We start from the raw sequence: 18,717 nt of genomic DNA on the forward strand, positions 1-18,717 counted from the left end.
TCTTAAAGTTGGCTTCATTTACCCCATCCCACTTACAGATTGGGTTTCTAACATTGTTCCTGTGACTAAAAAATAGGGCACTATTAGGGTATGTGTTGATTATCGTGATATTAATTGTGCCTGTCCCAAAGATAACTACCCTACACCCTTCATTGCCTAGCTCATTAATGAGTGTGCCGGGAGTGAGATATATTCTTTTATGGACGGCTTTTCTGGTTATAACCAGATTAATATTTCGCCTACGGATCAACACAAGACCGCCTTTATCTATCCGTGGGGCACTTTCGCTTATAAAAAGCTCCCCTTTGGTTTAAAAAATGCCGGTGCCACCTTCCAACGTGCAATGTCTTATGTGTTTCATGATATTCGACACATTGTGCAGCCTTACCTGGACGACCTTCCGGCCCATTCAACAAAGCGCCCGGACCATCTAGCCCACCTTCGCGAAATTTTTCTTCGCTGTCGACACTATCATATCCGGCTTAATCCGCATAAGTGTGTCTTCTGCGTTGAGTCAGGCAGAATTCTCGGGTTCATCGTTTCCCGAGAGGGTATCCGTCTCGATCCCCTTAAAGTCGAAGCCATCCTCAATCTCACTCCCCCTGCTTCTTTGCAGCAATTGCAGAGTTTGCAGGGTAAAGCGAATTTTTTATGACGATTCATTCCGAATTATGCCGAAGTGGCCAAAGGCTATACGCAGTTATTGAAGCGGGATACCCCTTTTCTTTGGGATGCCGCTGCACAAGAGTCATTTAAGCGCCTCAAGGCCCTCCTTGTTTCTACTCCGTTGTTGCGTCCCCCTGATTATCACCGTGACTACACTCTATATTTAGCCGCTGCCGATACCACTATTGGCATGGTTCTAGTTCAAGATGATGATGATGACACTAAGCATGTTGTTTACTATCTTAGTCACAATTTACTAGATACGGAAACTCGATACGCCTATGTCGAGAAGTTGGCTTTAGCCGCTGTTTGCACCGTCCAGCGTTTCCGCCACTATATATTATTACGTACCACAACAGTGATTTCTGATTGCAACCCAATGACGTACATCTTGTCACGTTAGTTACTGGGGGGAAAATACTCAAAGTGGATTGTCATCCTCCAAGAGTTCGACTTGGAGTTCACCACTGCCAAGTCTAAGAAGTCCCTCATCTTTGCTGAGTTGCTTTGCTCTCTGCCATCTGTTACCGCGCCCTCTCGGTTAGAGGACCATATTCTGGATGAAACTCTGTTCTTGATCAGCACCCTCGATCCTTGGTACGGGGATATTATTGTCTATCTCCAGACATCCTCTTTTCGTCCTGACTTGTCCAAGGATGCTCAGCGACGGATTCGCCATCATTCTCAACCTTATCGCATTATTGGGGACACCCTGTACCGTCTCGGTGCCGACTCTGTTCTTCGCCGATGCTTAACATTCGAGGAAGCCGAACGAGTTCTAAATGACTGCCATTCTGGCGCCTGTGGTGGTCATATGTCCGGGTATGCTACTACTCAGAAGATCCTCCATGCTGGTTATTTTTGGCCCTCTATCTTCAAGGATTGCATTCTTGCTGTCCGCTCTTGTCATGAGTGCCAAATCTACCAACAAAAGATGCGCGCGCCCCCCGCTCCATTGCACCCTGTCGTTACCGTCGGCCCTTTTGCCAAATGGGGCATTGATTATATGACCTGTAACCCTCGCTCGGCCGGGGGCATGGGTATATCATCGTTGCCATTGATTATTTCACAAAATGGGTCGAGGCGATGCCTACACTATCTGAAGATGGTCACACAACGGTGCAATTTTTATTTAATCATGTCATCTCACGGTTCGGAGTCCCTCAGGCTATCATCACTGATCACGACAAACATTTTCGTAATCATATGATGATTGAGTTAACGACCCAGCTAGGCTTGTGGCATGATAGCTCAACACTGTACTATCCTCAGGCCAATGGCCAAGTGGAAGCCATCAACAAAGTTCTAGTTATGATGCTTCAACGCACCATCGGCATGCACAAGTCCAACTGGCACTTGATGTTGTTCTCCGCCTTATGGGCCTACCGAACTTCAGTGAAGGATGCCACCGAGTTCACTCCGTTCCAATTGGTTTACGGTCTAGAGGCTACCCTTCCCATTGAGTGTGAGATCCCTTCTCTGAAATTAGTCGTCGAATTACTCCCCAACACTACTCCGGTAGAAGAATGTCTTCTCTACCTAGAGCGGTTGTACGAGACTCATCGACTAGCCTCTCTAGCTATTGAAGCACAGAAGAAGAGATTGAAAACTAACTTCGATCATACTGTCCATCCCCGTTCTTTCGTTGAAGGAGATTTAGTCCTGCTTTATGATCAAGCAAATGATAAGTTGGGGGCAGGGAAATTCGAGCCTATGTGGCATGGGACATATATTGTAATACGAGTTTTGCAAAAAGGGGCCTATGAGCTGATTGATTATGAAGGGAACCCTCAAGATAAGCCCCGAAATGGGCTTTATCTGAACAAATATTATGCTTGAACCCCATGCATTTTTTATTTGTACATACGTGTGTTTTCAGCAGATGTGTTGTGTGCATGTTTTCATGTCTGGCTTGGTGTGTAGGTGTAATGCTGCTTATTGTGTCTTTTTGCTTCGTGTGGAGGTGTCTGATACACCCTACGTTGGTTTCGCTGATGATGCCTGTCGCAGTACTCAGAATCTTTCTTCTGCGGCATGGGTGATTTATGATCCTCACGGTGAGTTAGTAGATCTTCAAGGAGTTTGTCTAGGTTGCACCACAAACAATGTCGCTGAATATAGTGCAGTTATTGAATCACTGACTGAGGCTATCAACCTCAGTATTCATACATTGGTTGTGAATCTGGATTCTTAGCTTGTTGTCCACCAGCTTAATGGGCGTTATTCCGTCAGAGATCATCAGATTTTAAGGTTGTATTTACGTGTTAAATTGTTAGAAAGAGATTTTGATTTTACAGATCAACACATTCCAAGAAGATTAAACATGTTAACTGATGCATTAGCAAACCATGTATTAGACAGACATTTGCGCAACATGTAATCAAAACAGCATATAGAAGCATCCAAAACACAATAATGAACCATAGGAATATGTATATATATATCTCGTGTGGCGCACAGAGGCACTCAAAAAATAAGTGTATATGTCCAAATAAAGTCTGTGCTCTCCCTACATCCGAGATACATGTCTCTCAAAAAAACAGCAGGAAATAAAGCTAGGCATCTATTGCAGTGAGTTATGCTCCTTGTAGCACACCACCGCTCGTGCGACTTGCCTCAAAAGTCGGTGTACCCTAGGTATCACTCCTACTGTATGTATCTAGTACTCTATGGGGACCTCCTCGATCCCCCTGTAATCAGGGATCCCCTCTGTCAGGCCCTCAAGATTTTGGGCCACCGTCTCCACTGAACTGCCAACTGGGGGAGCTAAGGCCAGCTCTCTGATGCCCTATGGATCCCTTCGTGCCTTTGGAGCTAGCCCCACAGGCCTCTCTGGTCCCACGTCTGCAAGTACCATAAAATACATCATTAGGACATATGCAAAAAAAATCTTAAAAACATCATAAAAGACAAAATACAAAATAGTGTGATCAAGTGTTTTACCGCCATCATCCCACTGCTCGCCAGTGGGCAGCTGCATGTCGGGGTCTCCACGAAAGTCCATACCGGCATATGGCTAGTCCTCGACGAAGATCGTTTGGCGATCCAACCACTCACGGAATAGTGCCCCCCATGACACTGGTCATCCGCCACCTCCTCGTGGCATAACATGCGCCCACCGTGTGATCCTGGTCTCCTGCGGTCTGGGCCTGTCCAAGTCCATATCCTGCAACTGTAGTATCGGTACCTGCTCCAGCATGAGCGGGATCAAGATAGACCTGTAGCTGAACTGCTTCGCCTCCCCACGACGATAGTTGGTGAGCTATCTCTTCATGTTGGCCGTCACTACTTCTGCCCAGTTGAACATGGTCAGTTTGAGGCAGTCAAGAGCCAACCGGAGTTGGGTCTTTGTTGCCTCATGTTGGGCTTGGGAGCCTGCTGCTCTCGTCACCATAAATAGAACTGCACGAAGAACCAAGTCTTTCACTGTGGGAATTGCCACCTTCTTGCTTTTTGATTTGCGTGCCTGTGGGCACACTTGTGCTATTAGTGTGTCTAATGATTCGCCCACGACTCGTTGGCCCTCTAAAATCGACCTCTCGCCGTGAAGGGACAAACCAGTCAGGAAATATATGTCTGTAGCATCGAACTCAATGTCTCTGCCACGGATAATGAATTTTCTGTTTGTTGGGTTCCAAGCACGAATTAGCAACTCTAGCAAATCAGGTTGAGCCTGAAGGTGCAGAGTGAGAGAAAACTTCAGTAGCCCGCAAGCCCGTAGAGAATTTCGGCACCCAGCATCATTGGATGCTTCCTCATTGTTGATATCGTGAGTGTGTTCCTGCCAAACAAATGCCATGTTTCCCTGCATAACAAGGAAAATGGATTAGAGCTCCTTTTATAAATTTAAATTCATAATTTACACGAAAATTCAATTTAACGTCGCCATTGTGGCTGTTTTCAAAACAACGGCGACGACGCGGAGTCATTAGTTCATTTTTGTCGTGATCGTCGCGAGAATACATCAGTTTCTTGCGACGATCCCGGAGGTGCTATGTGTAATCACGCTCGGTCGTCGCGGACCTGAGTGGCTTTTCCGCGACAACTGAGAGGCGGACTTGGATTTGAAAATCCGCCTACTCCTACCTACCTAGCACTAAATTACATGAAAAAACTATGAAAATGCAGCGCAAGGAGAAATGTACTTACTTGGTGAAGGTTTCAGGACGAACCGTGGACGGATGAGGCCAGAATCAACTTGAGAAGTTTGCTCAAGTTGGTACTCCAATTGCAAAGGTAAAATGAACAGTGCAAATGGTAAAAACAAATGAATTACCCCCCTTTTTATAGTAATATTTTGAAAATTAAAAAATCATATTTTAAAATGTGGGTTTTCTCATTTTTATTGCATGGTTAATAAGGGTTTTTGGTTTTTTAATTGTATTTCCACATATATTAATAATTTATGTCGAATGGGTTTTATGTTTGACGTGTTTTTGTGCAGAGCTACAGGTGGCGAGGTTATGACGTACTTTGTACGCACTTGATCCATAAAGTCTTCTTTAACGCTCTTTTTTCGACTTAAAAGACGAAAAGATAGCCGAGTTATTCCTTTTGACTTGTTAAATGAAATAAGAGGCGGTTTGCTTTAAGCTCTTTTCCGACCGTATAAACGTAAAAAGATTGTCGAGCTTTTGTCGTTTCGGGTTCGTTATTGGTTACGAAACGACGTGGTTTCGATCGCTTTTCTACTTTTTCGGGTCGAGGTCACTAATCACGAAAAGTACTCCTTGATCGTAATGGTCAAGCGGTTCTCTCGGGTATCGTTTTATACTTTTTCGGGCTCAAGAGACACAAATCTACGAAAAAGGACCCCCCCGGAGTTTTCTTTTTTCGTGTCTTTTTCAAACTCTCTAAACATGAAAAAGACTCCGAGTTTTGCCTATGTTGGACTCGTTAAACCCTGACGACATTGGACTCGTCACCATGACGAGACTCGAGCTTCTCCTCCCTAGGGCTCGTTAAACTATTACTAGGTTGGATTCAGCCGAAAGTCAAACTTATATTACAAGCATATGCTATCCCCTTCAAGCTTGTTTTCAAAAATAATTGGGGTACTCGCCAGCAATGGTGGGGGAAAATTTGGAAGTTGTCATTGATTACCTGCGGCAGCTAGTCACTCTTGAACATCGACACTTTTGCTTCTTGTCGGGTTGGGATATCCATACATCGTCATTTGGCCTTCCGGGGTTTTGGGTTGCCATTTAGCCTTATTCCATCTAATCTACGCTGTCTCCATCAAGCCTCCGATCCCTTGGTACCTGAATGCTGCCACCCTCCGGAGTCGTGTCGCCGACATGTTCAAGAGTATAATCATTCTGCAGTTCACATCCTTACCTCCTCTTCTGATACTCTTTTTTACCATCTACCACTTGTTCCTTATATCGTGTTGTTGATGGGGGAAACATTATCGCCCTCCTACGACGGATCGTCTCCTGTCGACATCAGCTCATTATCCAGGAGATTGATCTAGAGATCCCCTTTGGTACCTTGGAGCTTGCATGCCTCAATGGTAATTTCTTCGCACCTGACAGTCGAATTTCATTATTGGTCATCGATTGGGTGATTCCATGAGTGTTTGACTTCAGCTCATTCTTCACACTTCGTGGATTGTACTGGACAGTACCTTGAGAACCATTGGCATTATTGGTGGTTTCTCTCGCGCTTGTTAACGGTTTTCCTCATTGACCGGTAATCAAGCAATTTTCTATCATGCTCGACTTCAGCACATCTATTCGCATGCTAGAATTTGTACTATGATTGGTTGGGTTTCAAGACCCCGAACTAAGATTACACATGTTCGGGCTGCGTGGATTGGTTCGTGATTACATGACTCGTTGATGGATGGCTGCGACCATACCTTTATCATTATCATGGTCTTACTAGCTGGATGGCTGCGTCCATACCATAGACCTAGTTCGTATGTCTTTTGGATGGCTGCGCCCATGCCTAGACTACATGTATTTCACTATCAGAGATATCAGTGGTACTTGTGCTTGCAGGTTCTTCCAGATGGTGTTCCAGCTCAGACAGTTTCGTAAAGCATTTCACCCCTCCCACTCTCTCGGGCTTCATACTTTAGGGGGCATCTGTTACACAGTAATTTGTCACTGCCTTCACCCCAGTCCTTCTACTGTGTCATGTGTCCAGTAAGACATGCTCATATTGAACAAGTGCTCTCTTATGTTGCCAATTGACCCACTTTTCCTAAGCTTTCTGCCTCGTCGCGATAATTAGTTAAATATACGCGACGGACAGCGGTCATAAACAGTCCAGTCACGCTTCCATCGTAGGAGTACATCTGATTCCCGCAACGGTCGGATTTCATGCTCTGGCGTGAGTATATTTGCTATCTTTAGCGACGTTTTGACTGATTACATTGCCTACTAGCGATGTCAGCGCTAAATCTTAGTTATAAACTTGCGACGATCCAGATTGGGCAAATTCATCCCAACAGTCGGCCTTTTGGATGTCTTTAGACCTGGTTGTTGGGTCAGTTTGGGTCACCCTCCTCCCTCTGGCATGGTAGTTCTGTCTTTTGTGCTGCTTGCCTTGAGGATAAGCTCCCTCTCCCTCATTTCATGGAGACTCCTTCTCCTATAAAATCACTCACCATTGTTATCATCTGCTAGTTCTTTTGGTTGTACAGTGCCGCTGCTGTTTTTGAGTTTGATAGATAGTTTGTGTGAGTGTGACAAGTGTGGGATTGCTTTATAGTTTGCAAGAAGGTGTGGAGTACCCTTAATGTTTTGTAAAGCTTGTGAATGAGAGAGAGAGAGAGAGAGAGATATTGCTATTTGGGAGGCCCATCTTTGAGAGTGAATGCTTGAAGAAACACACTGGTTGGACCCTCTGAGAAGGCTTGCGACGTCAAGACTCGGTTGTAAGCTTACTCTTGTTTCATTATTAATACAATCAATGATGATTTCCTATGTCTTGTATGTAATTTACTTGATAGCTCATGACTTCTTGACTTTATGAGTAAATAGATCATTGTTGTTTCCTGGTTATGTTCTTTGTCGTTGTCTTCTGTTGTTTCAGGTCAATTACTCTCTAAGGAGAAGGAAACAGAAGCCGGAGCAGCGCAACGGAACTTCATCAACCACCGTTTGAGGTAGGCCTCCAACATGACTATTTAAGGAAGTCAATTGTTGTTTTTTCCTTGCTGTGACTAGACCCACTCTAGGGCTAGAGGGGTTGCCTCTGTCTGCAGAGGGAACACATTCCTGCATCACATAAAGTGCAAGCACTTCGGTGATGGCTTGCTTAATCTGGGTGAATGCATGATTTTCTTTCTTGTCCCAGGTGTACACTACATCTTTCTTAATCATGTCCTACAAGGGCTTGACTATTTGCGCATAATCTGAGATGAATTTCTGGAGGAAGTTTATCTTGCCCAAGAAGGACTGCATAGCTTTCTTGTTGATTGGGTGAGGAATCCGCATGATAGCTTGGACCCAGTCCGGATCCACCTTGATCCTGCTCTTGGCAACAATGTGTCCGAGGAGGTTCCCCTCTGACACGACGAATACAATCTTCTTGGGATTCAGGGAAATCCCGTATCTTCGGCATCACTCAAAAATTTTCTTAAGATGGCGTACGTGGTCTTCTCATTTTCTTGAGAACACAGTCACATCATCAAGGTATACCACCACGCTTTGCCCAATGAGTCCATGAAAGGCGATGTCCATAGTGCGTTGAAATGTTGCGCCTGCATTTACAAGCCCAAATGGCATTCGTCTATATGCGAATGTACCCCACTTGGTACAGAAAGTAGTTTTGAGTCTGTCAGGTTCTGCTACCAGAACCTGATTATATCCTGAAAAACCGTTAAGGAGAGAAAACATATGTGCCCCATATACTATTTGCAAAATATGGTCCATAGACAACACGAGGTAGTTGTCTTTGTCCGAGGTGTGGTTAACGTTCCGGAAATCGACACATAAGCGGATTTCCCTGGACTTCTTTCGTACAGGCACAAGGTTGGAGACCCAAGTGGAATGACGAACTTTATATATGATCCGTGCATCCAACAATTTAGTAAGCTCTTTTTGTATGAGGGGTTCAAGTGACGGATGTACTTTTCTCAGCTTTTGTTGATATGGCTTGACCCCTTCCTTGATTGGGATGATATGTTGGATGATCCGTGTGTCATAAGTTTTCAAGTCATCATACGTCCACACGAACACATCTCAGTACTATTTGAACAAGCGGATGAAGGCTTGCCGTTCTTGCTGTGTACAACATGTACCAAGATTAACAAACTTTGGATCCGTTTTCGTTCCTAGGTTTATCAATTCATGCCTCATGGTTGAAATATGGGTCTTGAAGTTCCCTGGCCCTTGGAACCACTCTTGCAAGTCATATAGCTTTTCCAGTGATACCACACCTTTTGTGATAATGTGGCCTTTCATGTCATCAGCTCATACTTGCAGAGAGCGCTCGTGCTCATCGTCATCTATTGCTGCATCTTTGAAAACGTCAGTTTTGGCCATAAAATGTAGTATTTGTTGATCATCATTAAACATGCGTAAGTTAGTTATGTTGTCTAGGATAGACGGTTTGTACAAAATTTCAATAGTGAATCTATCCCTAATCGATGACATTCTTGAGGCTGCATTTGCTAGTGCATTGGTAGCTGCATTATGCGTATGTGGCACAACAATGATATTAAATGCTTGGAAGTTTGAGATTAGTCGCCATACCTCTTCTTGGTAGTTTTTTAGATGTGGTGACAAAAAGTGAATGGTGTCACGTACATGTCATACCACTATATCTGAATCACCTACCACTTTAAGCATGACCACTTTGAGGCTGATGACTTTCTGCAAGCCCAACATGAGTGCTTTGTATTCTGCTGCATTATTCGTGCACTCGAACTCCAAGCGGCTTGACACCAGATGCTTCCTGTTGCAAGGGTCGATCAAAACACACCCAGCTCCTGAGCCGTCTTGTGTCTTTGATCCGTTGAAGTACAAAGTCCACAGCCCATCTATATGCGGACCACTTGATGTGCTAGTACTGCTATTACAACTGTCACTGCTACTATTGGTACAATGTGTTCTACAAGTTTCATTACCATTAGTTTGGCAAGGAAGGAGTCCCAACTGTGTGTCTGGTGGGGTTGGAGTTGGCCGTGCAGGATAACACCCCAACGTTGTTTCAAGGAGGCAGTTGTCGAACATGAGTTTTGCGAGAGCCAACGATTCATTCTCACCATTGATGGGAGTGACATTATGCTTCATGTACCTCCTGGATTCTACCCGGATTTGGTTGTACTTGCCCTTGTACGGAAGCACATATGAGACCAGTTTGTAGCGAAATATCCATCTAGCTTGCTGGACCAGTGTCTGTTAAGTAATAAACCATATGCTTCCGGTATGTCCACAACAACTATGTTGATGCAATTGTGGACTCGACTATCATGGGATAGTCGGATGTTCACGTCTTGCAGTTAGATGATTTATGTGGATGTCTCGCTCCATTGTGCATTGATCTTCTTAGCAATGGAGAGTGACATGATGTTGGCTGTGGTGCCATAATCAACCAAGCAGTTGTGAACATTGTAGTTAAAAACTTGAAATGAAAGTAGGAATGGAGGGCAACCTGAGTTTGTTTCTTCCATCCGGAGCATATTGAGCACTGTGGAAAGTGATCTGGGAGGTGTGCTTGCTCCCTAGCTGGTGGAGGCTGCACTATCTGCTGTTGTTTGTCCCAAAGCGCTGAGCAGGATATCTCACTGACTCTGGATCTTAGCCAACTTGAACAAGTTGATGTTCGCTTGAGTTTTCTTCATGTCATCAACAATGTTGTATTCTAGAGGTGGTTGACTCATCGAGGTGTTCAGGATGGAATCGATGTTCATGTTGTCTGGCGGAGTGCTTCGTAACTTGCTACTCATGGATGTACTCTTATCCACCGCTGTCTTCCCGGACTTGCTTTGTGTTTGTTGCTTTGAGGGAGCTAGTGGATCAGTCTTCCTTATCAGCAGTCTGACCTTTTCTTGCATCTCCCTCAGTGTGGGGGGAGTCCCTTTACTTCTAAGACTGTAATGGTTAGTTTGCTTCCGGGGCTGCTTCTCGGTGTTCGTCTTTTCCATTGTTTGCGACCATTGATACATGTTCACCACATGGAGCTTGATGGCTCATCAGGTTCAACCTCTTCATCATTGTATGTGTCTTCCGGTTGCTCCTGCATATTGCTTCTCGCCTCGAGTGTAAAACTATAAAAAGTATTTGTGACTCGCTTGCAGCCCAGACAAGAGTTCTCAGGATGATGTTCTTCATAGAAAGAACAAAATTTTGGGTTTGCACACTGTTCGAGCTAGAACACAGGCTTCTACGCATTTTTTGGAATGAACTGGCTGCTTCTTGATGCACTGCTTGCCTGTCTCTGCCTAGGCGGGTGACTGCTTGCAAATGTGCCTGATCTACGTTGCTTGAGTTCGGACATTTCAATGGACAAGCTCTTGACAAGATGAGTGAGGGTCTCAATCTCGGTTGCTTCCTTGTCTCTACCCTTGCTCGTCGTTGCTTGGGACTGCCTGCTCGCATCCTTGGAGTCCTTCGTCGATTGATCATCCTTGATGACTCCAACTACACGTAGGTCTTTCTCAACACTGATAGCCTCTTCACAATTTTCCAATAGTGTTGGTCTCACAGCTCGCTTGACGAACTGCGCAATGTTGGTTGGCAGTGTGGACGTGTAGTAATCAGTGGTGATGGAGTCATGAGGCTTAGTGTCTGTTGGGAACCTATTCAGTATACGCGTAAACCTCTGATTGAAATCTTTCACTTTTTCTTTTCCCTCCATCTTGAGGCTTCCCAACTCTTTGAGTAGCATGGCTAGGGTCTTGTCATCAACGAACTTCTCAAGGAATAGACGTTTGAAAGAACCCCAGTTCTGTATGGATTTAGGTGGAAGGTTGTGATACCAAGCAATTGCCTGACCATCCAAGGTACATGGAAACAATCTACATGCTACATCGTCATAACTTACCTCAAGGATCTACAGCTGTAGGTAGAAGTTGTCTAAGTGGTCTTCTGCCTTCACCGCACTGTCAAGGTTAAACTTGATGTTCATTCTCTCTACTCGCTTCGACATCTTATGCAGAATAGTTGGGAGAGCCAATGGTCCCTGAGTCATCCATTCAAGATTTGGGTCATCCATCTCTTCATATTCTTCTTACCCTTCCTCTCCTTCAAAGTCTGATGTGTTCGACTCTGAGTTTGTTGGTCTGTCTCTGCCTTTGTCTCCTTCACTGCCTTCCCCTCTACCTCCTTCGCTGCCTTCCCCTCCGCCTCCTATACCCAAGTCTGATCCCGATACCACAAGAGTGCCTTGTTCACTTTGCCAGAGGATGGGAGATTTATTTTTGTCTTTGATAGCTTCTCATAGACCTTCAAGTGTGGCAAGGGTTGCTTCTTCCCCTTACGATACAACAACATTCATGGGAGGCCTTAGGCTTCCTCACTGCGCGTGGAAGATGTTGTTTGTCTCGGATCAGTCTGACTGCTTTCGCAAACTGGTGACTGATGGGACGAACAGAGTGAAGGTGTTGATTTGAAGTCTCGTGCTCAACACTAGGAGGTGAGGAGTAACCAACCATTGAGTCGCGTGTAGGTGAGAGAGAGTGCGAGTTACTGCCTTGACCAAATGTTTGTTGTGTTAGACTCCGTCTCATGTCAGAGATAGATTCTTCTTCAAAACGGGGTTCTGAAGAAGAAATCATTTAATGTATTGATTTAAATTATGTAATTTATGCTCCAGCTCTTCAAGAGGCAGCAGCAACTTCAAAACTCCTATCCCTGCACAAACAAAAGAAACAAACATCATCAGCAATCATGTCCATTTGTTTGATCTGGTCTAGAAGTTGTCTTCCGTTGTCATTTGGTTATACAGCTCTCCATACATTTGGTTGCTCAAATCTGGTTACTTAGCAAAGGAATTGCTGGAATGAAAGGCATACTTTAATCTCTTGACAAGCATATGCCTGCGGCCTTGTTGCCTAACCTCTGCTGCAGACTTCTTGGCACATGGATTTACATATTTTGAGGTTTTTTGAGGCATACTTTAGTCCATCATTGGATGCAAGCTGTAATGGCCAGCGACTTTGCAATTTCTCAATTCAGATTCCTGACAGAGCTCCTCCTTGTCCATGGAAGGCTGTCATATATTCGGATTTCAAAGGTGGTAATCTATTTCACCTTCTTTTGTGGGTATTCTGCTGCAAATTTTTATAATGATTGGTACCAAGCGTTGTACAATATCCTGTACAATATCCTTTTCACTTCACTTCCAGCATTAGCCATTGGAATTTTGGACCAGGATGTAAGTACCGCTGTTTCAAAGCAGTTTCCTCAGTTGTACAAAGCCGGCATTGACAACTTATATTTCAGATGGCAACTATTAGCAAGAGGGCTGCTGTCAAGTGTTTTACAATCCTTCGTTATATTCTATCTTTCAATTTTAACTGGGTTTGATGGAAAATCCAATGGGAAAATTCTTGGCCAGTGGGATGTGGGGACACTGTCATCAATCTCCAACTTCTCATAGAACACAGCTACCTGACACACTGGCACTTCATCAGCATTTTTGGAAGCATTGTAATCTGGTTTTTATTTCTGCTTTTCTTTACCTCGATATACCCGTTTTGGGATGCTAAGGAAAACGTGTATGGGCAACTCATTGCCCCTTTTTCCACTTTAGATTTCTGGCTCATACTTTTGGGTGTTTCAGTGGCGGCCTTGGTATTTGATTTCGCTTTTAAAGGATTTCGAAGGATATTTATGCCGTATGATTATCAAATCATTAAGGACATGGAAAATTGATGCTGGAAAGTTGGTGTTACCTCAAAACGCGATGCTGAATCATACTAGTATTCTGGGTAGACACTATCACAGATGGTTACTGAGAGCCCAATCTATTAAATTATCTTCTGCAGCAAGCATCAAATACAGAGGCATTTATCGAAGTGACAAAAGGAGGTTAATTACTAATGCTACATCAAAGCCTGTCAATACTGATTCATATGCCGCTGATTCTTTGCCTATCAATGACAAACGTACCTTTGAGACGTTGTGGGATGTTTTCAATGCATTTTACCGTTTTTGACGGCCTCACACAGTGATAGGCACAGTAATAGGAATAATTTCTGTTTCTCTTCTGGCTGTTCAAAATATGCTAGATCTTTCTCCAACGTTTTTCATTGGACTTTTGAAGGCCCTAATACCAGCTCTCTTTATGAATATTTATATCGTGGGTTTGAAACAAATATCTGATATTGCAATAGACAAGGTCAACAAGCCATATCTTCTGCTTGCTTCTGGTGAATTTTCTATTGGAGCTGCTGTGGTGCTTGTGACAGCCTTTGCTTTCATGAGTCATGGTATGGGTTTGATGTTTGGATCAACACCTTTGATTTTGGTTCTCTCCATAAGTTTTCTACTTGGAACTGCATATTCAATCAATCCGCCATTCTTAAGATGGAAACGATGTGCTTTGGCTGCTGCAAGTTGCATCTTATGTGTGAGGGCAGTCATAGTTCAAATTGCCTTTTACTTGCACATACAAAGTTCTGTTTACGGGAGACCTGCAACCTTGACCAAGCCTCTGATATTTGCTACAGCTTTTATGTGCTTCTTCTCAGTTGTGATTGCTCTTTTTAAGGATATACCAGATGTGGATGGAGACAGAATCTTTGGCATTCAATCTTTGACTGTCCGTCTGGGTCCGAAGCGGGTGTTTTGGCTCTGTATCTATTTACTACTGGCTGCATACACTGTTGCTATGATTATGGCAGCTGAGGATTTCAAAGCAGCTCTACAGCCATGATTTCAAGATAAATAAGCTAGAATTTACAGATCTTTGTGATGCCATCTCCTTCAGGTTTGAGAAAGAGGTTGAGCCTTCGTGGTTTGAGAGATGTCCAAACTTTTACCATTCAGCGCTGTGTACGAGCAAGGCTTTTGATTACATTGTGATTTTCATGCTTTTGCTAAATTTGAAAACAGTTATCATTGAATCAACATTAGATGTTGAAAACAATTCTGATTAGTATATTTGGCAACCATTTGAGTTCTGAGTTTTTATGTAATAACAGTGTTGCTTCTTGTCAACCTGGTGGTTGCACTCGTATTGGAGGCATTTTTTGCTGAAACAGAGTTTGTTGGCATTGATCTTTAATGAGATTTCAAAACGCAGAAATTGATATGGCATTCACGCTATATCAGGAGTCTAGTTGAGAGTTTGTTCTTTTCATTGAAAGCATTCGATGGTCAGTTAGAGAAATGGAGGCAGAAGCGCATGACAGTCTTAGTAGGCAAAGAACACAAGGCAATAAATCAGCATTCTTATGAGCAATTTGGGTATTTTTGGAGATCAAATCGAGAATATCTAGGCATGAAGTAAGTTGAAGATATACTTTCCAGATTTGAAGGAAACTTATAAGAGGACGATTGAACACCTAGCAGCAGAGATATATCAGATTAAAGATCAGCGGCTTCAACAAATTGAAATCTTCCAACTTTCCCTAAATCTAGTTTTATTTTTAGTTTATCATTTTTAGTTTGTTGATGTATTTGTGTGTCCCTAGAATTTTGTTAGCAGTTCAAAGGATTGAAATTGCAATTGTAAGGACAACTCAAACTCAACAATCGAATATTTCGAGGCATCAACAGGCAGCTGGCGATTTTCAGTTTTGATGAATCGGAGGCACTAGCAAATTTCACTCTATAATGCTAACACTTCCAGATTTTGGGGCAACATTTGGGCACGAATGGACACTTTTCAGCATGGATATCATCGACCAAGAGTAAATCCAGATTTAAAACGATTTGACTCTAACCTTCGACAATCCGAGCAATTTGATTTTTATTTTTGTAATTATTAATATCGGTTTGTTTCCTAAAGTCCAGGGCAACCGAGAGACTATGTTGGCTTTTTAAGCCATAATTTGTAAAAGGGTTAGAGTTTTTTTTAGAGTGAGAGAGGGGAGAGAGTTTTTCTGAGCGCTGGGAGCTGCTGGAGAAGCAGAGAGTTTTATAATGTACAGTTTTCTGCAGAGAATTTAATGGAATTTCACAGCTCTGTTTGCCGAGATTCATGTGGTATGTTGATTTAGCATAGTTTTTCCCTTTGTCTCATATGTAATCAGTTATATTCCATTTCATTTCATGACCTTTCAAGCTGAACAAATGAAGTGATTAGGTAGGAATTCATAGTATTATATGCTCCTCCTATAAATTTGTTCGCATTCGATGTTTTCTACTGTTTAAGGAGGATTCGGAGTTATTGTCTGCCCTCCTTAACTCCTCACCAGTCTTGCCATCCCGTTTGAAACCAGATTTGGTGTTAAATTGCATGCCTACCTTGCCTTAGTTCATAACCTGTGTAGTCATTATATTTTTCTGTTTGAAGCTGTAATTTTGCCCATGTAGCCCAGAAAAGCCCCGCCATTCCATTAAAAAACCCCAAAAATCATTAAATCCAAACCCCCTATCAATTTACTAGCCTAATATCTTTGATTCTAATTGGTCAGCCTAATTATATTATAAGATCTATCAAATCTGACCAGAGAGAGCCTTCTCATACCTCGTAGGGCTAGCTACGAGGTGAAATGGTTTGATGTAGCCTTGAAGGTTTACCTTTTCAGCCTGAGGTGAAATCTCAAGCGCTAACATGTTGAACGAATGTGAGGGGAATTTCAGCCATGTACAACTGGCTGCCCTCCTTCTACCACCATAAATGTTGACGGTGCTGGACCCGCTAACATTCAGAGGATCACCCCGTTATGAAGTCCCAACTAGACCTCACACCATTTAATGTGGGAGTCCCATCCAGTATGATGGCCCGGTTGCCATTGTCTTGAGGATTTGCCTCAACTCTTGCTTGTTAGCAAAGGAGAGTGGTTCACTTTATCTTCAAGAAGTGAGGTTCGCGTGCCTGGTGAGTGTAAGTATGCTTGTGTAAATGGTTCTTTCACTGTGAGGGGAAAAAGGTGAAGATGAGTTCCAAGTTGAAAGGGATCAATCCCAAGTCGGCTAGGAACAGACAACACAAAGGACATACACAGCTTCCGGTGAAGCAGTCCACTCGGATGCGAAAGTCACAACATACAAGGTAAGATAACACGTACAACACTCATGGATCAGTCTGAATGAGTGTAACAGTTGTTACAGCAAGGTTCATGTGAAAGGTCTGTCTGATGTCCGGCAGAGCAGTCGACACAAACGGGACAGAATTAGCAACATATACAACACATTTCCATTAATAGATTATGCATTACAAAAAATGAATCAGTTCAGATGTAGAACACAGGGTAAAGCAACATGCATTACAAGTGTTAAAGATCAGTCTTACAACAAATACATTACATGTGTGAAAATGTGATGGACTATTGAAAGGCTTTTGAATTAAGTGAAAGTTCCAAGACACATCGTTACACCATACATCACTAACCCCGTCAGTGGGGCGTTGGATTCACTACTTACTACTCAAAGAAAAGATTACACTCTCTTGGCTATGTGGGAGGAGCTAAGGTGAAAAGTCCTTTCATGTACAAAAGAGGGGGGTATTTATAGCCAAGGGTGAAATTGACCCTTGTGGTTGTTCGACTACCTTCATGATCGTTTGACTTCCATGACTTTCCGACTTACATGACTCTATGTTCAACAAGTGGGTGTCTTGGACTTCCACGTTACATCACATTGATTGACAACAAGCCCATAGTGGAGATGTGGGCAACATGACTCATGACTTGATTCAATGTGACTTAACATGACAATGCTGGTACATTCGTGTTGCTGCTAGAGTGCATGTCGAGCTAGAGTGTTGCTAGAGTGATGTATGTCTTCATGGTGTATCATAACTTCACCTCGGCATGGCGAAGTGCGTAGAGCCTTTAATGGTCCTTGGTTCGCTTGGATGAAGCTTTAGCATGTTGTTCCTTGCTTTCATGCTGGAAGGCTTGACAGGATCACTTATTCGTGAAGGTGCATGTTCGTCGTGTTCATCCGCTTCGCATGCTTCATTCGTTCGTCTGTTGGTGAACCCGTCCATGTGCATCTGCTCCCTTCATTCATCCTGTTCATCGTCTTGACATGTTTGTTGGTGTACCTGTACCTGCAGTTACTTATGACGATACGACATCAAATCCAAAACCTCCTAGTCTACCATGACACATGATCATTCGAATGCAGGTGACCCGGAGAGGCAGCAGGGCTGTGATGAGGGATGATGGCTCTGGGAAACTGCTGATGAAAATTGCGTAAGAGTCATTGAGAGATGGAGACAGAAAATCTGAGTCGACAGTGATTGCCTGCAAGGTTTGGCTCGGCTGGGAGGCAAAATTGCGCAAATTTTGGGAGGGACAATCCGGGATGTAGGAGGGCAAGCCAGGCATGATCTGCGCATTTTCTGGAATGAACAGTCAACAGGGGCTGGACAACCATATTTGCACAATTTTCTAGAGGAACGGGTTGGGCTGCATTAAGGGTCAGCAGGTAAGGATTGTGCAGTTTTCTAGGGAACTACCTCAGAGACTAGCAGCCAGAACTGCGCAATTCCCATAGGGAATTGCTAGTTGGCTGCTGGGGTCACTAGCAACCAAACTTGCGCAATTCCCAGAGGGAATTTCCAGTTGGCTACTAGGGTCAATCGCATCCAGACTTGCGCAATTCCCAGAGGAAACTGCCAGTTGGTTCCTGGGGTCACTGGCAGCCAGACTTGTGCAATTCCCAGAGGGAACTGCCAATTGGCTGCTGAGTTACTGGCAACAGAAACTGCGCAATTCCGAGAGGGAACAAGCAGTCTTCTGTTGGGAGTTGCTGGCTGGGAAAATTGCGCTAAGGCTGGAAGGTCGTCCTGCTGATCAACTCTGCGCAATTTCTGAGCTGATATGACTGATGGGTAACGGGAGGCCTGCTTATGAGCACTGTGCAATTTATGAGATGAACAACTGGTCAATTGTCTGGTGGCCAGCATGAGTGCTGCTTGAGTTGCTTGTGGGCAAAGCTACTTGAAAGAACTAGCTTGGTGCTTCTGCGCTGTTCT

The 18,717-nt window shown here is 43.7% G+C and overlaps 1 pseudogene; it reads left to right on the forward strand.

Annotated features, from left to right (window-relative positions):
* Positions 1-13,515: 13,515 nt before the first annotated feature.
* On the forward strand, positions 13,516-14,499 carry LOC149247280 (putative homogentisate phytyltransferase 1, chloroplastic pseudogene; annotated as a pseudogene).
* The last annotated feature ends 4,218 nt before the right edge of the window (positions 14,500-18,717 follow it).

This window comes from Pinus tabuliformis, chromosome 7 (assembly GCF_031772625.1).
Source record: "Pinus tabuliformis cultivar Carrire ecotype Pingquan chromosome 7, CPIR1, whole genome shotgun sequence".
NCBI lineage: Eukaryota > Viridiplantae > Streptophyta > Pinopsida > Pinales > Pinaceae > Pinus > Pinus tabuliformis.